This window comes from Lepidochelys kempii, chromosome 13 (assembly GCF_965140285.1).
Source record: "Lepidochelys kempii isolate rLepKem1 chromosome 13, rLepKem1.hap1, whole genome shotgun sequence".
NCBI classification, from domain to species: Eukaryota; Metazoa; Chordata; order Testudines; family Cheloniidae; genus Lepidochelys; species Lepidochelys kempii.
The window spans coordinates 35,231,000-35,250,005 of NC_136392.1; the positions used below are offsets into that span (position 1 = coordinate 35,231,000).

General features: G+C 44.5%; 2 pseudogenes; both read right to left on the reverse strand.

Moving 5' to 3' along the window:
- Window positions 1-115: 115 nt before the first annotated feature.
- LOC144929231 (olfactory receptor 6F1-like) lies at window positions 116-6,654 on the reverse strand (annotated as a pseudogene).
- A 6,671-nt stretch (window positions 6,655-13,325) lies between these two features.
- On the reverse strand, window positions 13,326-14,112 carry LOC140897234 (olfactory receptor 6F1-like; annotated as a pseudogene).
- Between the last annotated feature and the right edge of the window lie 4,894 nt (window positions 14,113-19,006).

Genomic DNA, 19,006 nt, shown 5'->3' on the forward strand with positions numbered 1-19,006 from the left:
CCAGGAATATTTTGCTGTGGTGGGGAAAGGCTCCAACAGGGGGAGTTGCATGAGCCCTCTCACGCTGACCCCCACTGCTGGCGTCTTTCTCTGTTGCAGAGTAAGTATTGTGCAGCTAGGAGCTGCCAGAGCTTTTCCCCACCACAGTGAAGTACCCCAGCAGTGGGGAAAGGCTCTGGCAGAGGGGAGACAGCAGGAAAAGATTCTGGCATGTCGCCCTGGTAAAGGCTTTCCTCACTACCAAAGCCTTTCACTGCTGTGTGTACCTACCCACCACAGTGTGGACGCAGCCTCCTCTTCACTGTGGTGCTTAACTACGTATGCCTAGCACGCTGCCGCAAGTAGTGTGCGGTGTAGACGTAGCCACAGTGTCTGCTCTAGATTCACAGCCGAGCTTGCTGCACTTTAACTCTCCATCTGCACAAACCCAAATATGTTATTCACCTTACTTCAAAATAACACCAGCTTTGTTTCAACACACATACTTGTTAATTTTCCAGCAATGTTCAGGTGACTGCTAAGTATGCTGAGAAGCATCACCATTCCTGTAAGATTTATTTATTTTTAAGCATGTTGACACATTAATCAGTCAACTTGTTAGGGGGCTTATTCCTTCACCCACTTACTTCCCTGGTCCTTCTCACATGAACAGAGAGCAACAATACCCAAAGTCCAAAGGTGCAAACAATTCGATGTTTATTGGGGTGAACTTCCAGCAAGCATGATTCCAGTTTCCTTCCTTAGTGTCCCCCTTCCCAGCTCTGACACCACAGAGCCTTACACCTGTGTCCCTGTTCCCATTTCCCCCTTTAGCAAAACATGATTCCAATTTTCTTACCCCCATTCCCTGTTCCCATCACACACACCCACATGTCCATGCCCACCCACACCCAGTCACTTCCTCATTGACTACAGATTATATAGTAAAACTTGAGTTCTGCTTAGCTATACCTTAACCAATCATTTTCCTGAAATTTAACTAACCAATCCTAACATATTATAACATGATTATGTAACCAATTATATCCCACCACCTTAATTAGTTTACACCCAGCAAAATTAATTATACAGCAGACAGAAACAATCACAGAACCAGACAGAGATTATACAGACAAACAATAGCAAAGTGGGAACTATAATGACAAAACAATACAGAAGTGAGGATTTCACGTCCCAGCTATTGATAAGTGAGTTCTTGCCAGACAGGATGCTATCAAACTAAGTTTCCTTTTACATTTTCTAGGCATTTCCCTTTCTCTGGAGGTGGTAGGACAGGATTGTATTCCTAAGCCCAATAGCACCTTATTTCAGTGTGACTAGTTTGGAATGTGAGCAGGTGACCGTTTGCTTCCCAGCTTATGGCTGCCTCTGCTGCTTAGCCAAAGGCCTTAGCCTAAGAACAGGGCCTCAGACTGTCACAGTAGGAGAAGGACCTTACACCGGCAGACAGTGATTTTGATTCTTTCTTTTATACCTCTATAACTAGCCAAGTGATAAGAATACACCTACATTCTTAGAGTATAGGCCTTTACAGACAGGCCCGCATATCTATATCCTAACACAATTCATCTGCTTTAAACTTTTAAAAACCCACCAGATGCTGACACACATCTTTAGGTATTTAAATACCTTTGCAAATCTGTCCCTGTGCAGCCTAATTCTCATTGAACGTCTGTAGGACTTAGGCTCGCTCATAAATCACAAAAATTTCATCTAGTCTGGAATCCAATTACTGATAAAAGTGAGAACAAATGGAAAAGACTGACTCTACAGATAGTTAGTTTGGGCACTTGCCCAAGTCTGAGTCCATCCTACAAATCAACCAGAGTTGGGACTTAAATATGACTCTATCATGGCCCAGGTGACTGCTGAAACCATCTGGATGTTGAGGGGAGGTCTCTTGCTCTCCTGTTTTTTATTTCTAAAACTTTTGAAAGGTCTCATGTTCTTTCTGTGTTCAAACAAAACAAAGTTTGAAACCTTTTTTTCATCCGCAAAACGGAATTCTTGTTTTTCAGCGAGTAAAGCCTTTAGAAAATCCCACCCCAAATTCTCAGAAACAAGGAAGTAACATTTGAAATTAGAAATTATGTTTATTATTTATTGTGTGTCTTCTGGTAGAATGTTAAGGTCCCAGCTAGGGCTGTGACTCCGTTGTGTTGGGCACTGCACAATCATAACATAGAAGACCACCCCTACTCCAAAAAGCTTACAATCTAAAAGGCAGGACACACAAATAGAGATAGGGAAAGAACAAATAAACAGCTTTCCACAAATACACTAAAATTGTTTTCCCATTTTCCTTTCACATTTCCCTCTTCCACTCACCTCCCCTGGGCTCAGCCTTCAGACAAACCCTTACAGCCTGGACTGGTCCAGAACAATAGCCTAATTAGTTAGGAATCATGTTCCAAACACTGCCAGATGCCAAATGCTTAAGGAACAACCGACAACCCACCCTACTACTCTGTTTACATCTGCCACATTGTACAAAGAACATTGCTCCCTGTACTGAAACAGACATCAGTTTGTAGAAGAAAGACTAAATGATTGGTAGTTATTGCAGCCTGATATATTCAAACAGGTTGGAAGCAGTCCATGCAATAGCAGCTGGACAGCCAATTCCTTTATGCTTCTTTGAAAACCCCAGCTGCAATGGCCATCCTTGCCATTTAAATTTGAATTTATTCTTGCACAGATAACAATACTTAGCCCTTGTATAGCTCTTTAGGCCACAAAGCAATGTACAAAGAATGGCTATTAATCCACACAATATGCCCACACAGTAGAAGCAAGTTGCAGTGGGGGAGGTTTAGATTGGATATTAGGAAAAACTTTTTCACTAAGAGGGTGGTGAAACACTGGAATGCGTTACCTAGGGAGGTGATAGAATCTCCTTCCTTAGAGGTTTTTAAGGTCAGGCTTGACAAAGCCCTGGCTGGGATGATTTAACTGGGAATTGGTCCTGCTTTGAGCAGGGGGTTGGACTAGATGACCTTCTGGGGTCCCTTCCAACCCTGATATTCTATGATTCTATGATTCTATGATTCTAAGCCTGATTTAAGGAACTTTGGAGTGAAAGGTTGACTAGGTCAGCCGCTTGTTCCCATTTTACAGGTGGGGAAACTGAAGCAGGGATGTGTTCAGAGGACAGAGACAGCTGAGGATAGAACACAAGAGTTGAAATTCCCACTTCTATTCCCCGTGAACAGACAAGAAATAGATCTATCTATCTATCTTTTTCTCATTTGCCTCAATAAACTTGCTGTACCAGTAAAATTCACAGGCTAATTTATAAGAGCTACTTGAGAATTTTCCATCAACAAATTTTATCCATAGACACCGTCTTTTTGATGAAACAGAGATTTTTGCAAATAAACAAATAAAATAATTTTGGGACTTTCACTAAAACAATAAAAACAAGAAGTTTGTGGTGACTAAAAGAACCATTCTGACTGAAATTTCAAAACTTGTGGTTAGCTGAAAACTTTTTTTTGCTATTTTATTTTTGACAAAAAAATGAAAAAAAGAGAACTTTTGACAAAAAACAAAAGTATTTTCATTTCTGTCAAAAAAAATTTGATGTAAAACTATAACCTCCCAATTGGCTCTATTAGTTATGCAATTTACAAAAAATACAATTTCTTTTTGTTCATCCTAAACGTTATACTATATGAAAAAGAGTGATGAGATATACTCAATATACTCATTCTTTCACTATTGCTATGTTGACTCCTCTGTGAGGCAAAGTTTTTAAATGGCACTTTTCAGATAGCTTGCATTACCAAGAAAGGCAAACCTATTCATCAATACAATTGCTTTAAACTATAATGGCATGATAGGCTTCATCTGGCTAATGAATCTAACGTACCCTGTCTTCTGATAGAGTTTGTTAATACAAACTCGTTTCTTTCACCTTCTTTCTCTTCCCAGATGACACACAATAGCATGGCTGCTGAAAAATGGTGCATCAGAAGGTGATGTATCTTCCTCCCTCCCCCCCCCCAACAAAATACATATCAAATAGAGGAATATTGCACACCTGGTTCATATGTATATCAAGATCATTTTGCAGTATAAAGAGCTTTAAAATATGTGTGATTAGTATAATTCCCTCCAATTTTAAGCCCCATTCTACTGCCAGAGTGGTGCAAAGTGTTGTTAGTAAAAATGAGACTCTGCCTCTTCAAAACCAAAAGTCTCAGGCAAATTCCGTAGATTTTGACATTTGGTGGGATTCTCTTTCCAACAACATCCAATAGGCTTTACCCCTACCTACCTTGTTAATGAATGGCAGCTCAAACTGGCTGCAAGGGGAGGTTTGTTTTGTACTCCACCCCTATCTCCCCAGCACTCTGGGGATATTTGATCTCAACAGAGTTTCACAGACTTCCCTAGGATATGTAACACACTCTGCTGTGCCAGGCTGGTCTCCTGGTGAAAGTACAGACTGGAGAAAAGAATTCTAGGCCTGTCTTTGCCAAACTCTCACTACACAGGGGGAGCTTTGGTCTGTTACTCTAAGCCCTCCGCAGCCTCATTTTCCCCAGCTGTAAAATAATGGCAAATGCCAAATATGACCCCTTCCACTTGCTGTGCAAAGACAAATAGCTGGACAGAGGAAGCCTCAACTGTGAATTTTATTGGTGCCACAAAACCAAGGAATTGTGTTTTCTATACTTGATATCATCACTGGCACCTAATCTTTTCCCCCAGAGGTGATGCATCGGGTGGAGGGGGAGTATGCAGGGTCATGTGCTCCTGCAGATCTGTTGCTTGGCTTGTACTCTACATGCTCACATGCAGCAAGCATGCTCAGTAACATTTTCTGAAGCCACTGCCCTTTTTCTGCCTCCCCCCACTATATGCAAGGATGGGTTGTCTCTGTATTCCCCATTTCCAGATATACAGATATAGAGCACTCCTGTAACAGAGGAAAGTAATTAGCACTATGAACACACGAACACAAGAATGGCCATACTGGGTCAGACCAATGGTCCCTCTAGCCCTGTATCCTGTCTTCAGATAGTGGCCAATGCCAGATGCCCCAGACAGAATGAACAGAACAGGCAATCATCCCTTGTCGCCCACTCCCAGCTTCTGGTAAACAGAGGCCAGGGACACCCAGAACATGGAGTTGCATCCTGACCATCTTGGCTAATAGCCATTGAGGGACCTATCCTCTGTGAACATATCTAGTTCTTTTTTGAAACCTGATGACTGTGCATTATGTGAAGAAGTTCTTCCCTATGTTTGATTTTAACCTGCTAAACATTTCAGAACTTGGGTCTTTCTGGGGCCTGTTTCTGATTTTTGTTGTGGTGGGCATTCAGGGGTAGAAGCAGTTTCAGTGTTGTAATGTAAAAAGCCAGTAATGTTCTGGTGGACAGACTTTTTTAAGTGAAGGTTTGTTTAGTGTTTCCTTTAGACAGATTCTGATATGCCTGATTTCTTTTGAGAGTATGTTCCATAGCCAGATCACCCGACAGACAGTGCTCCTTTGATCACTGCTCTGATGTCTTTTGTCCTGGGCTTAGTTATCTGCAGTGTCCCAGAGGAGCCCAATGGTTCATAAATCAATATTCAGTCTTTGATATAGCTGGGGACTGATCCATTAATGCAGTCCTGCTGATTTTAAACATGTTCAATGTTAGTGGAATGACCTCCAGGCCATTTGGAAATTATTTACTCTCCCACAGATAGTATTTCCCAAGGCTTTCTTCACCTCATTTTCCCTCAAGGCATTGATGAAAGGCTTTGGCAATTGTGTTACAACAGCATTCAGGATGTTGGGTATCAGGGTCATTTCCAAGGAATTCTGTGCAGGAGGGGTAAGTGGTGGAGCTGTACCATATAATCAAGATGGGAAGAGCAAGTGGAAAAGGTCTTTTTCCAGCCTTTGGCTGAGGGGGTTCTCAGAATAGTAAGGATGATATAGATGTATGAAAGGAGAGTTAAGTTGCAGTGGGGGAGGTTTAGATTGGATATTAGGAAAAACTTTTTCACTATGAGGGTGGTGAAACACTGGAATGAGTTACCTAGGGTGGTGGTAGAATCTCCTTCCTTAGAGGTTTTTAAGGTCAGGCTTGACAAAGCCCTGGCTGGGATGATTTAACTGGGAATTGGTCCTGCTTCGAGCAGGGGGTTGGACTAGATGACCTTCTGGGGTCCCTTCCAACCCTGATATTCTATGATTCTATGATCACAAATGAGCCTAGGATGACAATGGCCAAGATGATGAAAGCTGCCATCTCAGTGATGAACGTGTCCATACAAGAGAGGACTATCCAGGAATTTCTGTTGGAACAGAAATGGTTGATGATGACTGAGCAGCTGAAGGACAACCTGGTGATCAGAAATTCCAGCACAGAGATAACCAGGAAACTGTACACCCAAGAGCCAACAGCCAGCTGAGCTGTTTGTGATGATGCTATAATGCAATGGGTAGCAAATGGCCAAATAGTGGTCAAAGGCCATCACCAAGGAGAGGAAAAATTGGTTTTATCCAAAGCAAAACCAGAAGTATATCTGCAAGAGGCAGTTGGCAAAGGAGATGGTTCTTCTTTTCCCCAGGAAGATTGCAATTGGCTTGGGGACAGAGGATGTGGTATACCATATCTCCAGGAAGGAAAGATTGCAAAGGAAGAAGGGCATAGGGATGTGGAGTCAATGTTGGGTTATCACTAGTGTTATGATGGCTGCATTTCCCATGACCATCAGGATGAGCACAAAGAGGGAAATCTTCAACTACTGGTTCCCAGGGCATCCTAGGAAGATAAATTCCACCACAACGCCAGGCTTGCTGAAACCAATGAAAGAAGGACAATGACACACTCTGGGGGCATGGCTGGATATTGATCTAAGTTTACAACTGCCTTTCCATTATTGCACCCATTGGCATACTTTTGATTTGTCTAAGGTTGCGCAGTGAGGCAACTGTAGTAAAGCTGAGAGCAAAACCCAGCAATACTGGCTCCCAGTTCTTCCATCTAAACACTAGACCACAGAATCTCTACAGCACTGGTATTGGAACCAAAAGTCCTTGACTAGGATTATTGAAAGGAGCCCAGTAGAATTAGCTGCCCAGTTCCCATTAATTTCCACTGGGAGTTGGACAACTAAATTCCTTAACTCATTCGAAAATCCCAACCCTGTTCCTGGTCTTCTACTGTAATGACCTGTCCAACGTCCCCTTCCAGAACTGAGAATGGACCCCAAGAGACCCTCAGTGCCCTACTCAGAATACTAAAGACTAAAGTTGATGAGGAGGGGGAAAAGAAAAAGAGGAAATGTGCATTAGTTTCACATATGTCCCCTGCCATGGATGGATTTTCCATTTAGGAAACAAGACCATGTTCTATTGCTGTGAAAATTAGCCCAGCTTTGTGTCAGTGAGGTTTGGGATGCAGAGATTGACAAAATATTTCAAACCAGTCAGCGGTTGAGACTCAGGCCTATGGTGCAGTCCCTCCTCAATCCTTACTGCTTCCTAATGTCTGGAAAAGGAGCCCAAAGCACGTCAGTATACCAAAGGGAGGGTGTTAGGTTCACCACACCACTTTTATCTCAGCTATCTGGCAGCTTCACTGCCTTCATAGAATCATAGAATCATAGAATATCAGGGTTGGAAGGGACCCCAGAAGGTCATCTAGTCCAAGCCCCTGCTCGAAGCAGGACCAATTCCCAGTTAAATCATCCCAGCCAGGGCTTTGTCAAGCCTGACCTTAAAAACCCCTAAGGAATGAGATTCTACCACCTCCCTAGGTAACGCATTCCAGTGTTTCACCACCCTCTTAGTGAAAAAGTTTTTCCTAATATCCAATCTAAACCTCCCCCACTGCAACTTGAGACCATTACTCCTCGTTCTGTCATCTGCTACCATTGAGAACAGTTTAGAGCCATCCTCTTTGGAACCCCCTTTCAGGTAGTTGAAAGCAGCTATCAAATCCCCCCTCATTCTTCTCTTCTGCAGACTAAACAATCCCAGCTCCCTCAGCCTCTCCTCATAAGTCATGTGTTCTAGACCCCTAATCATTTTTGTTGCCCTTCGCTGGACTCTCTCCAATTTATCCACATCCTTCTTGTAGTGTGGGGCCCAAAACTGGACACAGTACTCCAGATGAGGCCTCACCAATGTTGAATAGAGGGGAACGATCACGTCCCTCGATCTGCTCGCTATGCCCCTACTTATACATCCCAAAATGCCATTGGCCTTCTTGGCAACAAGGGCACACTGCTGACTCATATCCAGCTTCTCGTCCACTGTCACCCCTAGGTCCTTTTCCGCAGAACTGCTGCCTAGCCATTCGGTCCCTAGTCTGTAGCGGTGCATTGGATTCTTCCATCCTAAGTGCAGGACCCTGCACTTATCCTTATTGAACCTCATCAGATTTCTTTTGGCCCAATCCTCCAATTTGTCTAGGTCCTTCTGTATCCTATCTCTCCCCTCCAGCGTATCTACCACTCCTCCCAGTTTAGTATCATCCGCAAATTTGCTGAGAGTGCAATCCACACCATCCTCCAGAGCATTTATGAAGATATTGAACAAAACCGGCCCCAGGACCGACCCTTGGGGCACTCCACTTGATACCGGCTGCCAACTAGACATGGAGCCATTGATCACTACCCGTTGAGCCTGACAATCTAGCCAGCTTTCTATCCACCTTATAGTGCATGCATCCAGCCCATACTTCCTTATCTTGCTGACAAGAATACTGTGGGAGACCGTGTCAAAAGCTTTGCTAAAGTCAAGAAACAATACATCCACTGCTTTCCCTTCATTCACAGAACCAGTAATCTCATCATAAAAGGCGATTAGATTAGTCAGGCATGACCTTCCCTTGGTGAATCCATGCTGGCTGTTCCTGATCACTTTCCTCTCATGCAAGTGCTTCAGGATTGATTCTTTGAGGACCTGCTCCATGATCGTGCTCTTGTGACCCAAGAGTCAACTCATTCTTTCCAATGACATTTCAGATATCTAACTGCTTGGAACTTGGCACAGAATCCATCCACTTGATTTTTGCTTGGTTCACTCTTTAGCACTCATGGGAATGAAAAGTAGAAAAAATATTTTTTCCCCTTGAAGTCATCAGTTCTGATTCTGAATAGGCATGGGAGGCAGATTGGATGAGACAGAAGGGGATGATTTTGTATCCTCAGTTTTAGAACTGGAGCCCACACTTTAAATGATTGGAAATGATCTCTTTCATTAACATCTGTAATCATATACTAGAGTGCCAATTATTATTAGTGAAAAAAGCAAGGACTTTGATTGTATCATCTTTATTTTTTCTTAAATATGTGATGTATTCAGATTCTAATTACACTGGTATAACTCCAAAGTGAGGACAGTAAATACTGTGAAGGCAGCCAGATATCTTAGAAAACATTCTCACATTTGGGTGGGTTTGGTGAGCAGAGGTAACATCTTGAAGTGGAAAGACATTTGATTTGGCATAAAACCTCCAAGGAGCTCATCTGCCACCTTAGACAGCAAGCAAATGAAAAACATTAGCTTAGAAACACAGACAAAAATGTTGCTTAACTAAAACAGTCTCCTTTAAATTTGACAAATGTCTCAGTCTCTAATGATGGAGCTAGCCCTACAATATCCTGGTCATTGTTTTCCATAATATTCTCACCTGACAACTATATATGTTCTTGTGTAATATACTAATAAATCGTTTTCTCTCTCTCTTTCACCAGTGTTATATATAGTTTTACAGTGATTAAGATCTATATTAATTCTCCTTTAACCAAGCTAAAATAACCTCCTTCAAGGCTATCTATATGCTTCACAAATTGCCTTGGGATTCGATCTCCAAAGAACTTCAAAGTCATGCTTCCAATGTACAGTGTGTGTTGCTTGTAGAGATCGTGTAAGAGTTTCAGGGACTGGTTTCAGGAACAATGATTTATATTCCGATGCAGCAGGTTTGTGAACTCATATACCTGCCTTCATGCATTTCTTCTTTACTAACCTCATGATAATTCTTCTCATTCTCTCTAACCATCAGAGAAGTGAGATTCTGGATCAGCCTCCCAAGAAGAGTTGTGGGGGCAAATAACTTAATATGTTCTAAGAGAGAGATTGACTAGTTTATGAGTGGGATTGTCTGATGAGATTGCTTGTGGAGGTAGTGGACTGGGCTGTGCAGTCATGGGGGTCCGTCCTGATTTATGTTTTATGTTTATAAACTCTCATGCTTCAGCACTTTAGCTGGTCACTTGCAAAGGTCAGAAAGGGATGTTTCTCCAGTGTATTCTATTTCTTTGGTTTTTTGGTCTCCTTCTTCTGGAGCATCATACATGGCCACAGCCAGAGATTGGACATTGGACATTGGGTGTGCTGGTGCTTTGAGGTACCTCCAAGAATTCTCTTTCAGGTGCTTGGCTGGCTGGTTCTTGCTCACATACTCAGCATCTAACTGATTTTCATAAATGGTCTTTGGAAGGAATTTTCCACCACATCAGACTGGCAGTGATCTTCCTGGGGTTTCCACCTTCCCCTGCAGCATAGCAAATGGGTCACTTTCCAGGATTATTTGGGTATATCTCCCTGAATCAATTCCCTGACATTGCAAGTGGCTTGGGCACTGGTGCACCTCGGTGCCTCCTGCCCTAGGCCTGTGACACACAGTAGCTTAGTCTCCAGTGGAGAGCTGGAGCCGGCTGTTAAATTTAGAAATCCTTTTAGAACCGGTTGTTCCACGAGGGACAACTGGTTCTAAAAGGGCTTCTAAATTTAACAACCAGCCAAAAGTGGCACCTTAGGTGTCAACTCCATGGGTGCTCCAGGGCTGGAGCACCCAAGGGGAAAATTTGGTGGGTACAGAGCACCCACCGGCAGCTCCCTGCCCCCCCCCCGCCCCCAGCCCCAGCTCACCTCTGCTCCACTTCTGCCCCTGAGTTACGCTCTGTCCCACTCTGCTTTTACCACCCCCCTCCCCCCGGCTTCCCGTGAATCAGCTGTTCACGGGGGAAGCCGGGGCGGGCTGAGAAGCCGGCGGCAGCTTGGTGCCCAGGCCCATGAAGGCGGAGGTGGAGCGGAGGTGAGCTGGGGTCGGGGGGCGCAAGGAGGGCCGTCTGCGCCGCGGCAGGTAACCCTGGGGGGTATGTGTGTAGGGGAACCGCTCCCCACCCCAGCTCACCTCCGCCACCCTTGGCCTGAGGGCGAAGCTGCTGCCTGTTTCTCAGCTCTCCCCGGCTTCCCGCACGAACAGCTGATTCGCGGGAAGCGGGGGGGCGGGGGGCGCTGAAAAGCAGAGAGGGGCGGTTCGTTCAGGGGAGGAGGCAGAAGCGGAGCGGAGGTGAGCTGGGGCCGGGTGCAGGGTGGGGAGCTGCCGGTGGGTGCTCTGCACCCACCAAATTTCCTCCGTGGGGGCTCCAGCCCTGGAGCACCCATGGAGTCAGTGCCTAAGGTGCCACTTTTGACGTGCAGTGGGGGGAGCGGCCGCTCCCCCTGCTCCCCCCTAGCTACGCTCCCCCGCCCCTAGGAGCCAGAGGGACCTGCCAGATGCTTCCTGGGAGCTGCCCCAGGTAAGCACCACCGGGACTCCCCACCTTGCCCCCCGGCAGGTCCCTCTGGCTCTTAGGGGCAGGGTGGACACCCACTATGGTGGCCCATGAGACTCTCCTGCCCAGTTCTGGGGGAAGTCAGGGGACAGGGGAGGGGGGTAGATGGGGCAGGGGTCCTGGGGGGGCGTCAAGGAACGTGGGGGGTTGGATGGGGCAGGAGTCCCGGGGGGCGGGGGTGGGCAACGACCCCCTCGTGGGGTGAAGAGGGAACCAGTTGTTAAGATTTTGGCAGCTCATCACTGTTAGTCTCCCAAGGGTCATAGAACTTGGTCTAATATTGGTTGTTGGTGTTAGTATGTGGGTGCTGGGTGGTGTTGGGGGTCTGTGATATAGAGCAAGTCAGACTAGATGATCTGGAGGTCCCTTCTGGCCTTAAACTCTGTGATTCTCTCTCTTTCTCCATCTCTTTCCAAAGCTCATTGAAATTCATAGAAAGAGTCTCATGGACTTCAATTTGGTTTGGGTCGTGTCTTTGAACGCTAAAGCTGCCTCCTAGTAAACCTCCATCTATTATGACGGAATGATCTCATGAGCCCAGCCAATCAAATTATACAAAATTATGTTTGTGACCATAGATTTGAATTCCAAATGACTATTTAATTGGACTATATTTGTACCAGGGGATTATCACTTTTCACATACAGTATTAACAAGTTTTTGTTCACACAGATATTTTCAGATATTTCTGTATGCATATCCATATCCACCAGCAAACACAAATATTCATGTGTAAACAAAAGAGACTGTTATTTGTTATTCATCATTACAGCTGAACAATTTTTTTAAAATTGAAAAAGGGTTTTGTTTTGTTTTGTTTTTGAAAATGACCTTTTTTCATAAATGACAATTTTTATAAAGAACTGTTGACTTAGTGATTTTTTTTCTTTTTTCATGAAATCTTTCACTTCATTTTTTATCAAAGTTTTCAAGGAAAAACTTTATAAAAATCATTACTGATTTTTTTTCCATGTACCAAAATGCAGGGGGAAAAAACTCCTAAAAACTTAGAACCCTTAAAAATGGAAATAAGTCTGAAATTTTGAAATTCATCACTAAAAAAACCCTGTCAACTTTGTTCATGATTCTGTATTTCCTGTTGTTGTTATTTATTCTGTTGTTTAATTCAGACATTGAATCAGGGAATAGCAACATCATGTGAATCACCCAGCCAATCATATACATAATGGTCCCTTCTGACCTTAGTATCTATGAATCTATAATAAAAACTCTGGGGTTACTACAAATTTAAACTTTGCAACTGCACTCAGAAATTTGTCCTATGTCACTGAGGCCTTGATCCTGCTGATGTTTTATGCACGAGCTTATCTTACTTAGTGTGAGTAGTCCCGTTGAAGTCAGTTGGACCACTCAAATAAAATTCAGTATATGAGTAATGACATCAGGATGGGGGCCTAAATGTGAATTGCTAAAGCTAATGTCCACATAGGCAGTGATCGAAAGCCCTTTTAATTCAACTGCAATATGTTCATTGATTCCAATGTGCTGTGGCTGAGAACTCGAGATAGCTTCTTAGGGCCAGATTTTCAAAAAGCTTGTCAGTTCCTGAAGGTGCCATGTGGAAATTTTAAAAATTCCCCAGCAGGTTAGGTGCATAACTCCCATTGGTCTTAGAAGCCATATATTTAATTGTATCTAGGTGCCATCTGAATCTTTAGATGCCTAAATAGCCTTGCAAATACCAAAGGCAACATGAGCATGGGCTGAGAGTCAGGCTCAGTAGCAGGTCAGCCATTCAAAAATTCACGTCGACTGAATGTCTTCCATAAAGCCATCTTCAGCTCTTTATTTCTCAGAGTGTAACTGAAGGGGTTTAACAGCGGTGTGACAATAGGGTTCAAAATGCTGACAAACTTGTTTCAAGGAGCTCTGTTTGGAAGGCTGGACATAGAGGAAGATGGTGGAGCCGTACCAGATAGGGACAACAGTGAGGTGGGCCGAGCAAGTGGAAAAGGTCTTTTGCCAGCCTTGGGCCAAGGGGATCCTCAGTGCGGTGGAAATGATGTAAATTTAGGAGACCAGGGTTATGGGACATGGTCCCAGGATGATGATGATCAAGATGAGGAAAGCTGCCCTCTCAATCACCAAGGTGTCTGTGCAGGAGAATATGACTAAGGAATCTATGCTGCAGGAGAAATGATTAATGACATTAGAGCCACAGAAGGACAACCTGGCTATCAAATATGCTGGGCTAGACATAGCCAGAAAACCAGACACCCAGGAACCAAGGGCCAACTGAGCGGACAGGCTGCTGTTCATGATGGTGCAATAGCGCAATGGGTAGCAAATTCCCAGAGAGTGGTCACAGGCCATGGCAGATAAGAGGATTTGTTCTATGCAGCCCAGGGAGAACATGAAGTACGTCTGCAGGATGCAGCTAGTGAAGGAGGTGGTTCTGCTTTTCCCAAGGAAGACTGCAATTGTCTTGGGGACATAGACCGTGGAGTACCAGATCTCCAGGAAGGGGAGATTGCAGAGGAAGGAGTATATGGGGGGTGTGGAGATGATGGTCATGAGCTATTTAATTCTACAATGGGTCAGAAAGAACTCCCTTCAGTGCTCTTTGCAATGGGCCCAATGCCCCTCTGTAGTAAGTAATTAACCATTAGCAATCCTCTGTTATATAAGAAGAAACTAGGTTAGAGGGGTAAAGGTTCTTGTCCAAGGATGCACTGGGAGTCAGGGAAAAGCCAGGAATAGAGTCCAGGAGCTCCTGCCTTCTAATCCCCTAAGCTCCATGATTATAGAGTGCCTGATGATGATAGTTAAAGTCAATGGTACTCTTTCCATTCCCTCTAGTAGGCTTTGGAGAGACAGAGACAGAGACAGAGACAGAGAGAGATGGGCCCAATTTTGGGCCCCTCATTGGTCATTTTGGTCAGGTGCCAGCGAGGTTACCTTTAGCTTCTTAACCCTTTACAGGTGAGAGGATTTTTCCTCTAGCCAGGAGGGATTTTAAAGGTGTTTACCCTTCCCTTTATATTTATGACAGGTGTCTAACTTCCATTGCAGGTCAATAGTTGGGGGCTATATTTTTAAAGGTATTCAGGCACTTAGCTTCAATTAAATGCCTTTAAAAATCTGGTGCTAGGAACTTAACCTATTTAGGCAATTTTCTAAATCCCACTAGGAGCTTTAAGGTGCATAAATACCTTTGGAAATATTAGATCCCTGATGCCCACTGACTTTCAATGGGAGTTGGGTATCTAAATCCATTAGGCCCTGTCATAAATATACAGCTAAGAGTGTCATAAAATCCCTCCTTAACTGTAAAGGGTTAAGAAGCTCAGGTAACCTGGTTAGCACCTGACCAAAAGGACCAATAAGGGGAGAAGATACTTTCATATCTGTGAGGGAATGTTTTTGCTTTGTTCTCATTGTTGGTTCTCTTTGGGTCAGTGAGGAATCAGGACAGGGAAAATACATCTCCCAAAGCCCTACTTGAACTAAGCATCTAGATTACAAAAATTGTAAGTCAAGCAAGGAAATGCGTTAGTTTATCTTTTGATTTAGCTTGTGAATTTCCCCTGTGCTAGAGGGAGGTTTATCCCTAGTTTTTGTAACTTTTAAGTTTTGCTGAAAGGGAAATCCTCTGTGTTTTTGAATCTGATTATCCTGTAAAATTACCTTCCATCCTGATTTTACAGAGGTGCTTCTTTTACTTTTTTTTCTTTATAATAAAGTTCTGTTTTTTAAGAATCCAGTTGGGTTTTTAGGTCCTACAAACCCAAGGGTCTGGTTTGTGCTCACCTTGTTTATTTTTCAAGCCTCCCCAGGAAAGGGGGTGTAGGCTTGGGGGAATATTTTGTGGGAATAGGAACTCCAAGTGGTCCTTTCTCTGATTCTTTGTCTAAAACACTTGGTGGTGGCAGCATACCTCAGTCCAAGGACAAATAGAGATTTGTGCCTTGAGGAAGTTTTTACCCTAAGCTGGTAGAAATAAGCTTAGGGGTTCTTTCATGTTGGTCCCCACATCTGTATCCTAGAGTTCAGAGTGGGGAGGGAACCCTGACAGGCCCCTTTGAAAATCTTAACCTGGATGTCTTCTCCATTCTCTGATCTTCATTATAAATGCTAGCTACATAGTGTACACAGGAAATACAGAGACTCCAATACCACTAGTTTGGGCCTAGTCAAAGAGATAAACCTACAGGTATCTGACCCCGGGTATCACACTATTAGATGTTCCAGGAGATGCAGCAAGTTCTGGAAGCCACAGCATTGTTGTTGTTTTTTTATAAACCAGTTGATATTGCATAGAATAGAACCCACCCCAAAGCTTTGCCCAGGAAATGACAGCACATTCTGCAATATGGGAGGAATGCAAGTGGCCCTGATTTTACCAAGACAATGTATGACTAATAGGCCTCCTGGCCCTGAACGCTCTGACAGCTGTGTGACCAGTGATGCTTGTATCATGTGTGCTGCTGTTCTGTAAAGGGACATTGTAGTGGGGCAGTTACCCCGCTCCTGGAAAAAAAGGTTAAAGGCTGATTGGGGAGGCAGCCACAGCTGTGGCTGCACCCAATCAGGCCACACCTGGCCCTGTTATAAGGGCTCAGGGAGGAGCTAGGTTACAGTTTCTCTTTAGCTTTGGAGAGAGATGGACCTTGCTGCCTGGAGGAACAAGGGTATCTGAAGCTGGGCAGTGCTGGGGAAGGGCAAAAGGAGTGGGGGATCTCCAGCCTGGTAACACCTGAGGCTGAGGCCTTGGTAAAGGCCTAAGCAGGTACTAGGGCTGCAGAGGTGCAGCCTGGGGATAGGCAGAGGCAGCTGGTCCTACCCCCTTGCCAGTGATGGGCAGACTCTGCCCCAGAGAATGGGGGCTAGATGATGATTGGCAGTAGCCACTGGGTATAGAGGGTTGGGGGTTCCCCTGGGAGGGAAGACCCAGAGAGTGGGGGTACTGCTGGGGCAGAACACTTGAAGTAAAGGGCACCGGGGTCTGGGAGGGACATGGGGGACTGAGGTAGATGAGACACTGGCCAGCAGAGGTTGCTCTGAGAGCTGGAATTGAGTTAATTCCCAAGGCAACCAGCAGGAGGTGCTGCACCAGTGAGTCTGCAAACTGCTACAGACATGCTCCAGCATTATGAAGAGGGAGAGTGTGGTCCAGTGCAGAGGGTCTAGGGATGCTGGTGAGGTAACCTGGGCTTTAGTCCCATGCTGAACTGTTGTGTGACAGTGGGAAAGTCTGTTGATCTTGTTCACCTAAATACACCCTTCAGGACAAGTGTGCCTGCCTTGCACACTGTAGCCACTAGGTGGTGCTGTTTTAATAATAATAAACCCACCAAGACAAATGGAGGTTTTACAGCGGGGGTCTCAAACTCAATTTTCCTTAGGGCCAGGGCCAGTCTTCAAATCCTCCCAGCAGGCTAGTAATGTCACTGAAGATGGTGTTCAGAAAAGAAAATGTTTATATTGTATTTTTTATTTCAAATTTCTTAGAAATAATAAAACTGTCATACAACATTATACAATTCTTTGCCTGCCAGAGAGTTCTTAGAGTTTGCCAGACATGTGGCAATGCTTCTGTTCTGTCAGTTTGTTGATGTTTGGCCTCAGTGACTGAGCAGTTGAAACCTTCAGCACTGCAGCAAGGTGTGTGTCAGATAGTTGTTTGGTATTTTGACTTATTTATATTCATTGTGGGGGTAAAAATGATGCTGCCTCCATGGCTGACTCTGCCCAGCGACTAGTGATGCTATCTCTGTCCCTCTCCCCCAGCCAATGGGAGCTGGGGGCAACGCCTGCAGCAGACATTGCTGGCAGCATGTCTGCCTGTGTCTCTCCTCCACAGGCCAAAGTGGGGAGGTTCTCAGGCCACAGATAATCCATGGGCCAGGATTTTGAGACCCCTGTTTTACAGCCTGTCAATTCTTGTGTCAGGTGGGCTCCCCTTCACTGGTTGTACATATAATGCCCAGCACACTGTTGCTCTGGCAACTTTTGCATGCTACTGCACAATAAATCTGGGGATCAAAGCTGGAGTGACTTGCAGAAAACCGCATTGCTGCAGGGAAAGGAATGATAATTACAGTCATTGACTTACCGCCATTCCTTTAATTCCAGGTGTCCACTGAGTTCAGGGCAGCCACACAGATGTATGGCTCGCAGGGCCATGCCCTCACTGGAACTAAACTAACAGAGCTTCATTGGCTTGTGCATATTTAAATGGCATGGAATTAGCTAGCGTGCTGGCCCAGATCCTCTGCTGGAGGTAGTGGTTTGATAAGGCCTAAATCAGGAGCAATTTCATTGATATGACTACCACTTTGGTTCTGCACATTAATTTGAATGGAGAATGAAATAATAAGGACAGCTACATGAATGAACCTGACTGTATGGTTGGGAAAATGACTGAGTGCACGTGTCTGAGTGAAAGGACGGGTGACATAAGGTGACATACCTGGAAGTGATGGATTTATTTAGTTTGTGTTAGAGTAGTTTTGTATGTGTGCTTACACCTTAATATGGGTGTGTATTCACGTCTGAGTTTGTGTGTGAGTTCATCTCTGGGTGTGGATCTAGATGTGTGTCCCTTCACATGTGTGTCTGTGGTGTGTGATTTCTCCCCGTACCACTGATGTTCAGGCAGAACTGTGCTCCCCAGTGCAGTTGCTGCAGCTGGCTGATGCTAAATGTACCACTGCCTGATAGATCAGTGGGAGCATTTGCATCACTGGCAGCGACTGGATATTGTGTCTCATCTTACAGCTCTGTCCTGGCCTCTCTTGGTGCCACCAATCTAATTCATAGCAGCAATGGGCCTGAACTGAGCTTCCTAGACTAAGACAGAAACCTCAGCTCTGAACACCCTCAATTATCTTTGTGAGACTCAGATCCAGAGGTGAATTTCACAGGCTGGGGCAGTCATTAGTTATAAGTGGATCTGTAGCCATATGAAAATCACAGCATTGGGTAGGATGCCAATTGGCCTCTTAATTGGCAGGCTCGAAAGACAGGTAAAGGGAAGATGGTCACAGTGTAGGTACCAACTTCTGAGTTCTGACCTAGATAAATCGCTTCCTTCGGTCAGGTTTGAAGCATATTGTCTCACTGAACAGTGGTGTGTGTGTATCCTAATTTGTATTGCAACTGCTCTATCTAATCATCTATCTAACTATCCATCCCTTAATGGTCCATCTGGCCATTATCTAATTGGCCATTTGTATAGCCATCTGTCCATCCACCTAATTGTCTACCCTGCCCTCTCTGCCCATTGAGATGTCTCTCCATTTTCTTCCTTTTATCCATCTCATTGACCCAGCCATCTGTATTTCCAATTGCCCATCTACACTTCTGTCAATCTGCCATGTCATCTGTTCATCTGTCTAATCAGCTTTCTGTCCACCTGCCTAATGGTGTTTACATTTGCCTGCCCCTCCCTTACTATCTATCTATT